Raw genomic sequence first — 9,451 nt, 5'->3', positions numbered from 1 at the left:
ATCAGGTTCTTTTAATTGCTAGGAGATTATATTTTTCTTAAGTACACAAGTTTTAATGCCTTTCTTTAAGGTCATACTTAAAGATGCTGGAATCATTGCAGAGACATAATATCTCATAAAATGTACATAAGAATTCTTAGAGAGGAAGCAAATATGCCCTCAGTCCTGGCATCTTCGTGGGCCTCCCAGACCATGCCAGAATGAGTTGGCCAGGTTTCTGATCCGTACCATGGCCTTCTCCGTGCCCCTTCCAGGCCTTCCCTATGCCACGAGGAGCCCATCTCGCTTCCTTTTCAGCTCCCATAACTCGGGTTTGTGCCTGTTCTACAGCACTGACCCTCGGCTGTAAGCCCATAATGTTGCCCATCTCCCCTGCCGGCCTGTGGGGTCCTGGAGAGCAGGCCCACACCCTCCTCAACTCTGCGTTCTTCTTGGTGCTGGCAAGGGGGAGGGCACTGCAGGAGCAGAGTACTACTGGAGGTGGCAGGATTTGGGGTGGGGTGGTGGTGGTCAGCCTTGGGAAGGAATGGGTCTTGTTTGGAGACAAGACGAGGGGACCTGCAGAGGCTGTGAAATGTATGCATGGGAAAGGGGGGAGGGGCTCTCACCCGACAGGCTTGATCAGTCCTTCAAGGCTGAAGGTGGGAGGAGTGGCCAAAAGTAATGAGGTGCTGGTGCGATGGGGACTGAGGATGCGGAAGGTACTGACAACATCCAGCCACAGGTGAATGTCAAGGTTGCTCAGTGGAGCAGGCCGTGGATTCATGGGGCCAAACCTGAGAACTCTGCCTCCTCAAAGGGCAGACAGAGAACTAAGCCCAAGAAACTGGTTAACAGGGGGTTCCAAGGACACCTGACGTCGTGGATGGGCAAGAGGCTCAAGGGGTGAGTACATGATGCAAATGGCAGTGAGTGCCGGGCAGTGAACACGGGATGCAGGAGGGCGGAGTGAAGCCGCCAGGCTGTAATGCCCAGATAAGAAGATTGGATGTGCTGCAATCCCTTTCGCACCTTAGAGCTGGCAGCTCTAACTTCTCGCCTTTCTGCTGATCAGTTCCAAGTGTTAACTCTGTGGAAGGTATGTATGTACTAACATTAAATTAGATCACTCAGGCTTTCTTAAGAGCTCAAAAAAGTGTCCAGGTATATACATAGCAAGGTGTTAACAGTGGTCTTTCTGTGTGGTGGGAGCACAGGTGAGGGCTGGCAACGTTTGTTAATCTATATGTTCTAATTTTTCTACAATGTACATACATTTCTTTTGAAATAATGTTTTATTTTTAAAATATATTAAGTATTGGTATCAGGGAAAATGTTAATCATCTTTAAAATCATTTAATCAGTTTTAAAAATTGATCCAGGTAACACTCTAACATAGCAACACAAGCCTCGGAGTGCAGCTTATAGAATCGAAAGAGTCTTTGACACTAAACATTAGTCACAACAATCTGAGATACATCCACAATGTTACGTCTACCAGTAGTTTATTCTTTTTTATTTTATGAACATGTCATAAATTATTTATCTAGTCTACTAATGATGAACATTTGGGTTTTTCCAGTTTGGAGCTATAATGAATAAAGCTGCTATGGCATTCTTATTCTTTTTTTATTTTTTTGCACCAATTTATACTTTCCACAGCAAGGAAGAAGGTCCAGTTGTCTGCATCCTAGCCCATACTTCAGATTGTTAGTATTTTTTAATTTTAGGTCTACTAGTGGGTAAGTAGTGAAATCACAGTGTGATTTTAATTCACTTTTCTTTGATGACTAATGATGTTGAGATTTTTATGTTTATTGACCATATAAATATCTGCATTTGTGAAGTGTTTACTCAAGTATTTTGCTTATTTAAAAAGTAATTTTTATTGAGATACAATGCACATAACAAAGAACTCACCATCTAATTCCAGAGTATTTCCATCACCCCAGAGAAGAAACTCCATACCCATTAAGCATTTTCTCCCAACCCTCACCTCACCTCCCGCAACCTCTAATCTACTTTCTGTCTCTGTGGATTTGTCTATCTCAATCATTTCACATGAATGGAAACGTAATTTGTGGCCTTCTGTGGCCGGCTTATTTCACTTAACATGATGTTTTCAGGACTCATCCATGTTGTAGCAGATACCAGAACTTGATTCTTTTTTATTGCCAAATAACATTCTACTGTATGGATATATCACATTTTGTTTATCCATTCCTCAGTTGATAGACATTTGAGTTGTTTCCACTTTTTGGCTTAAATGCTGCTACAAACATCCATGTACAAGTTTTTATGTGAACATATATTTTCAGTTATCATGGGCATACACCCAGGAGTCAATTTGCTGGTTCATATGGTAACAGCCCTGTTCAACTTTTAGTAACTGCCAAACTATTGTCCACAGCTGCACCATTTTACATCCCCACCAGCAAACTACAAGGGTTCTTTTGCCCATTCTCAATTGGGTCAATGAAGCGTTATTTTGAAAGTAAAAATTGGAGATACCTTATATATCCAACAATAGGAGATTGGTTATTGATAAATTGTGATACTCCATACTACAGAATAAACTAAAGCTATTACCAAAAAACAGATAGACCTTAAGTACTAACAGAATAAGTTAAGTGAAAAAAACAAATAGTGAATAGCCCCTTTTGTATAGTGAACAAAGCTCTATCTAGGTGTCAGAAAAGTCTGGAAGAATGTGAACCCATCTAAACAAGGAGAGCGAATGTAGGGCCAGCAATGGGGACTTTCACTTTTGACTTTCTATCTTTGGCATTAACTCTTTTTTTAAAATGTGTGTGTGTGTGGGGGGGAGATTGGTAATTTTTAAACCATATATTTAGGTGGAACATTTCAAAGAAATTTTGTGGTTGACGCATGTTTGAGGTCTATGAACTTTTTCTGCAGAGCAACTTCACATCAATACTTGCTAACATGGGACATTTTAATCTTTTTCTTGTCAAAATGCTCATTGAAGCTTTTGCTCTAGCTGTAAAAAGTTCTCTCATTGTAAAAAGGATTATTGGCAACAAGCACAATAGAATATACTAAAATTAAAGTTAGCTCATGATGTAAATACTAAATGAAAAACATCAGGATATAAAACTATAAACAGTATACATGAACAAATCATTCTAGAAACCCATTCTTGTGTACACCGAAATGTGGAGAGGACTCCCTGGGCAGTGGGACTATCAGTGTTATTTTCTTCCTTATGCCTTTTTTGAATTTTTCCAAACTTTCTACAATAACCATGTATAACATTTATGGTTTTAAAATACTATAATCTTTCAAATTTGGTTTGTAACTTACCCATGTCTAACCAACCAGATCTAAAATGCTAGTTATGTGACATGTTTTAAGGTTGCTGTGATTCAATACCTGTGGTATCCATTAAAATATGGTGTTTTCCAAGAATATGCAATGATACGTGAAGACAAAAGCAAGGTTAAACAAAAAACTGAAGTTGAAAATTATAGATGGCATATAACTCTAATTTTTAAAAAGGTACACACATTCATGTTTATGGAGCTACCAGAAGAAAACCTAACATGCTAACAGAGATCAGTTGTTAGAGCATGTAGGTGATCAACTTTCCTTTTTTATGTTCTTCGGTTTCCACTTATTTATAATGAACATAGGCAGCTCTTATAATTTGAAAAAATTTCGTTTGGGAAGGAAAACATGTCTCTATCCAGATTTGGAACATCGACAACTTTTTCTGCCTCTCTCTTCATCTTCCATAACTCCCGGCCGCCTCCGGTCCCTTCTCCACTTGGTCCCTCGGTTCCTCTCGCCTTCAGTTCCCGCAGTTGCCACTGTCCAGAGCTCCTTTCCTCTTCCCCAGAATTGATAAGTCTCTTAACCTCCCTGATTTTCTGGCTGGACACTCTGTCTCTGACCTACTTCTGGAAGCGCAAATGCTGGAATAATCCACTGGAATTGCTCCCTTGCTGAAAGATGCACGGCTCACCTTCCTAATGCTATTACCTGGCGTCCTCAGCGCGACCTTGTGACTGGCCGCCTGGGCAGTGGGGCAGCATGGCCAGGCTGGCGGGAGGGAGGCCCTTCTGCACTCTTCGACTCACCTGTGGTGACAAAGCAGAGCAGCTTGACGGTGCTGGCTCGATGGTAAGGGCTGTGGAGTCCCCCTGCCTGCAGATTCAGGCTCCGCCGCTGACCCCTCGGCGCTTCCTCGGCTGTCACACAGGCGCCCTGCCTCCCTCCCGGGGCGGCGGTGAGAAGTCAGGGCCCAGCACTCTGATGGGCAGCAGCTGGTCCCCTTCTGATCCCTCATCCTTAAGGGGCTGTGCTCTACTTCTTTGTTACTTAGAGATCCCAAGACCTTTGCTGTAGGAGTTCAACCCCATTCATGAGCTCCCATTCTCTGTCCAGCCCCACCTGACCTCTGCATGACAGACATCCCCCTCAGAGGCATCGCCACCGCCACCGCCACCTGCCCCTCAGACACATCCCTCACAAATTCGGCTGTTGAAATGGTCAGACCAGTGCCTCAAAATATCTGTATACTCAGGATCATTTCTGTGAATCTTGACGTGGCCCATCCTTTGGGACACACGTTCAGTCGGCAGCTATGATGGCTGCCCCTCCCACCTCACCCTCCTTGTCCTCCGTCTCCAACAATGGCACTGCCACCCCCCCAGCCTCCCAAATGGAAACCGAGGAGGCATCGTAGACATCGCCCTCTCCTCGTCTCCACATGTCGCCAAGTCCAGCTCCTGCCCCTTCCTCAGTGTGGGCCACGCCCGGCCACAGCGTTGGCCTAGTCCGGGCCTGCGTGGCTTCTTGCCTGAGCTGTGGCCGCAGGCCCCTCTCTGCTCTGTGCACATCTCCAGCCTCCCCCTCCCTCCTTCCTGCTGCTGCTGCAGTTGCAGCCACTCACAGGCAGCCTGACGACTCCCCATCCCAGCCTTGAGCTAAGTGCTCCATGCACTGTCGCTTAGAATTCCCGACAACCCTAGGAGGTGGACTTTCAGATCCACATTTTATAGATTAGCAAACAGATTCAGGGAGGTTAAGTGACTTGCCTAAGTAGCTGGGCCAAGATCCCCTCAGCCAGAGCCAGCACCTTTAGCCACTAGATGATTTTGCTTCGAGGTTACCCTCCCGTCAGTGGCCTGTGTCTGTCGACTTCTGGGTGGACCGGCCGGGACCCTGGGTCTGCGGCTGTCCCATGTTTCATGAGTGAGTGGGATCCTGCATCCCTGGCAGGAAACCAACGCCACATTTACGCTGGCTCATGACATTGGATGGAGTCAGGCTCTGTCATTTTCTGACTCTTGTCTTTACTCCAAAAGTTCACCCTGAAGGGAGGAGTTGTTTCTTTTTTCATTTCAGATTATACTATTCATTACAGTAACGCTTTCCATTTTGAAGCCCCACAGAATAAATACTGTGCCGCAAATATCAATTGTGCCCATGTCGGCAAGCTGCCAAAACAACCAGTTAAACCTAAGTTCAGAAAACCTACTGTCTGATGCTTTCTTACTGATTAGATCAGTGAGTTGGTGTTGACCCAGCGTGCTGTAATAAATCACAGGTTACAAATTAACTGCAGATGCTTTATCCCACATGTAGAGGTCTGAGCAACTACATTGATAAAAGGAAGGTGAGCTTTAAAATAGCTTTTCCTGTTGGCTTTTCTCACACACGGCCCCTTCTCTTCTCTCTCTCTCTCTTGCAGCTTCATCTTGCATTAAAGATGTGTGATCAGACCTTTCTAGTGAACGTATTTGGCTCCTGTGACAAATGTTTCAAACAAAGGGCTCTGAGACCAGTTTTCAAGAAATCTCAACAGCTCAACTACTGTTCAATATGTGCAGAAATTGTAAGTGTAACTTTTTAAAAATTTAAGTAGTTACTTATCTTAAAACAATGTCTAATGTGAGGGTCCTGTGACAGATAAGTTGCCATAGAATCCGAGTACACAGCCAGGCTGGGTGAGGCCTGAGGCAGTACAGCATGGGGGTTAGGGTGTGCACTCTGCTCTCTGCCTCCCTGGGTTCCAATCCTAATTCTGTTCCTTGGTGGTTGTGTACCAATGAACTCACCTCTCTCAAATCAAATCAAATGAGTTCATTTGATAAAGTGTTTAAAACAGTACCCAGCACAGGAAGTGCCCAATGAATGTTTTAGTGCTTTAGCTAGTATTTTTTTTGAGCTAGTTTTTAAAAAAATATATCTTTATTGATTTCAGAGAGAGGAAGGGAGAGGGAGAGGGAGAGACAGAAACATCAATGATGAGAGAGTCGTCATTGATCAGCTGCCTCCTGCATGCCCCCAACTGGGGATCGAGCCCGCAACCCCGGCATGTGCCCTGACCGGGAATCGAACCATGACCTCCTGGATCCTAGGCCGACACTCAACCACCGAACCTCGCTCCACTGGGCTAATTTTTTTTCTTTTGTCTTCTATTAGTCTTCTTGGCAAGCACCCAAGCTAAAAAGGAACTGGCAATAAACAGCTTGGGAGCACCTTTGCAAAGGCTCTGTGCCAGCTGCCCCTGGGAAGAGATTTGTTGAAGACTGAACCACACAGGACTGCAGTAAAAAGCAAAATTAAGCTGAAGGAAAAGGGCCCCTTGGACCTAAGACCTAAGCCTTCAGTGAGGGCTGGGGACTGAATACAAATCCTGGCATTTTTCAAAGTACGTAAAATCAGTCCTCACCAGAGGTGGCTGTGCACAGGTCTTATATTTAGACCTTTAATTATGGAAGATCTGTATTCAGATCTAGCAGGGGGGAAAAATGTCCACAACATGAGCGAAGCCCTAGGAATTAGTCCTATCTCAGGATTTGCATGCTCTGCTCAGTAGCACTGCTCAGTCCAGCCCCCACCTGGTCAAAAGTGGTAAAGCACTGTTTCCCAAAAGCCTAATAGGAAATACTCAATTATTAACCTATTTTTTAAAACACCCTTAATCAAAAAGAGAGGAAAGATGACTTTTACATTTTACCTAACTAAAGAAGAAAAGTCAGAGTTTATCCCCTTGGTTCCATTGTAACCCCTAACAGTGATTTAAAAAAATTATTCCCATAAAGTAAATGGCACACAGGGTGGCACACAGGCTTTGGTGCAGGCATTTAGTAACCCTGATGCCACAGAGTTCAGGCTCAGTGCCATGGGCTTCTTTCTACCTGTGGCTCACTGTGTTCTAAACTTGGCTATGCAAATTGTCAAACTCAGGACATTCAATTCTTAAAATAAGCCTGCTTTCTGCCGGCTGCCCTATCACCCTGGAGCAGTGCTATTTTATTAACCTAGCTCTTCTGTTTTTTAAACAACCTTCCTCTGTGGGCTGAAGGAGCCCAGAATCCCAGATGTCTCGTAATCTGTAGCATCATAGATTCTTCCTAGGTCAGAAGCCCTGCCTGGAGATAGTCTGCAGGGGACTGTTGCCAGCCATCTCCATCACAAGCACTTTCCAAATATTCAGACAGCCTCCTTTGGTTGTGGAGACATCCAGATGACTGACAGCTACCTACCTTCTATCTGGGTATCTGGGATTGTGTAGACACAGCCCCCTGTGGAACCTTTTCATGAATAAGGGCAACCCTGTAGCTCCACCACAGCTGAAATGTAGCAGATCTCCAGCTTCTTCACTTAAAAAAAGTAGTGAACACCAAAGTACAGGAAAGCACTTTTCGAGCTATTGAAAAGTTACATGACCTCATCTCTAAATGGTAGACTTTCCCAACTGGAAGATATTTGGGATTTCTTTTACACAGAGAACCTCCGAAAGAGGGCACACATAGCGTGAAGCACACTCATCGCAGGTCTTCACAGACTGGCAACTCGCATATCCCACCATGGCCCAGGAGGTGTCAACCTGAGAGTGATGAGAGCAGATGCTCTGCTCTGCCCAGATCTTCTGAGATGACCCTTATGAGAAGTGTCCCATGATCTAGTGTCTCCTCAACTATAAATAGTTGAATGTATCTAAAACTTTTATATACTTTACATACTTGATTTTATTTTTTATTATGTTTTACATATAGTCTTATACATCCATTTAATAAACTAACATTAACTGAGCACCTAATATATTAATATATTTATTAATAATATTAATATAGATTACTTCCAACCTTTCTTAGAGTTCAGGATAGTAAGTCAAGGCTGGATTCCTCAGGAAGGGAGGGGGTACATTGAGGGTGGGGTTGGCGCCCAGATTCTGCTTGGCGATGTTTCACTTTAGAATTTGTAACTTCGATCTACCTCCCCAGTCTGTACACAAACACACACAGGCAAGGCCATGGAGAGGGGAAGGTCATGGACTGTTGCCAGCAGTGAAGTCCTGAGGCATGAAACTGAATGGAGCCAGGCTGCCTGGGCGCAAATCTTGCCTTTGCCTCTTTCTGGGAGTGTGAACCCAGCGCATCGTTTAACCTTCCCGTGATGATGGTGCCCATTCGGTTAATAATGTAAAGCATTGCCTGGAACAGTGCCTGGCACTGCGGGAACCGGAAAGAAGGGATGCTCGAGTCAGCCATAAAGTCACTAAATTTGCGTCCTAGAGAGAGTTGCAGCGACCCTTCCTTCTGAAGTGGAGGCAGCGGCCTCAGAGGCGCCTGGTCCGAGATCACCCTGCAGGGGCTCAGAAGCCGGGCTCTGGGCCCCCGAGTGCCACGCCCCCTCCCTGCCCGGGACTTCATTCCCGAGCGAAGAAAGAAAAGCAAAACCAGGACGGGCCTGCTGAGACCCCTGAGCTTCTCCGAAGCCAGGGCTCGTTTTACTTTGTATGTTTAAGTCAACAGAGGAGGAGAGTTTCAGGTTCGCTGCGGGGGGAGCGCCAGAGCTCCCCGGGTCGGGCCGGGCATCGGGCAGGGGGACCTCGTTGCCCTCTGCTCTCGGGTTTCTGCTGGTAGAGCCCGAAGTCCCAGAGCAAGGAGCTGTGCGCGGGGAGCGCGCGGGAGGGCGCGCGCGGGAGGCTGTGCGGCCCGGAGTTCACCAGACCCTCGGGAGCCTGGCGGCCCTGCCCTGGAACCCCAGCTTGGCCCTCACTCCGCGCGCAGCCTCCGCAAGTCGCGTGTGGCCCCGCGTCTCGGTTTTCCCACGGGTGAAACGGGCACCGCTGCCCGGCCGGGCGTGGCTCAGCGGTTGAGCATCGACCTGGGATCCAGGCGATCGGGTTCGATTCCCGTCAGGGCACATGCCTGGGTTGCGGGCTAGGCAGCCGATCAATGACTCTCTCGTCATTGATATTTCTCTCTCTCTCTCTTCCTCTCCCTTCCTCTCTCTGAAATCAATAAAGATACATTTTTAAAAAAACCAAAACAAAACAAAAAAACGGGCACCGCAGGCCCTGGCTCCCCCGGGCGGTGTGCGCGGGGGCGCTAACGCGGGCCTCTCCCGGGGCTCTGCGCCCCACGCAGTAGGTGCGGGGCTGGGGCGGGCGGGGGCGCTGCGCCGCGGGCGAGGCCGGGGGCGCGGGGTCGCC

This window comes from Miniopterus schreibersii (genome assembly GCF_964146895.1).
Source record: "Miniopterus schreibersii genome assembly, chromosome: 1".
Taxonomy (NCBI): Eukaryota; Metazoa; Chordata; class Mammalia; order Chiroptera; family Miniopteridae; genus Miniopterus; species Miniopterus schreibersii.
Note: the sequence above shows the minus strand (reverse complement) of the source record.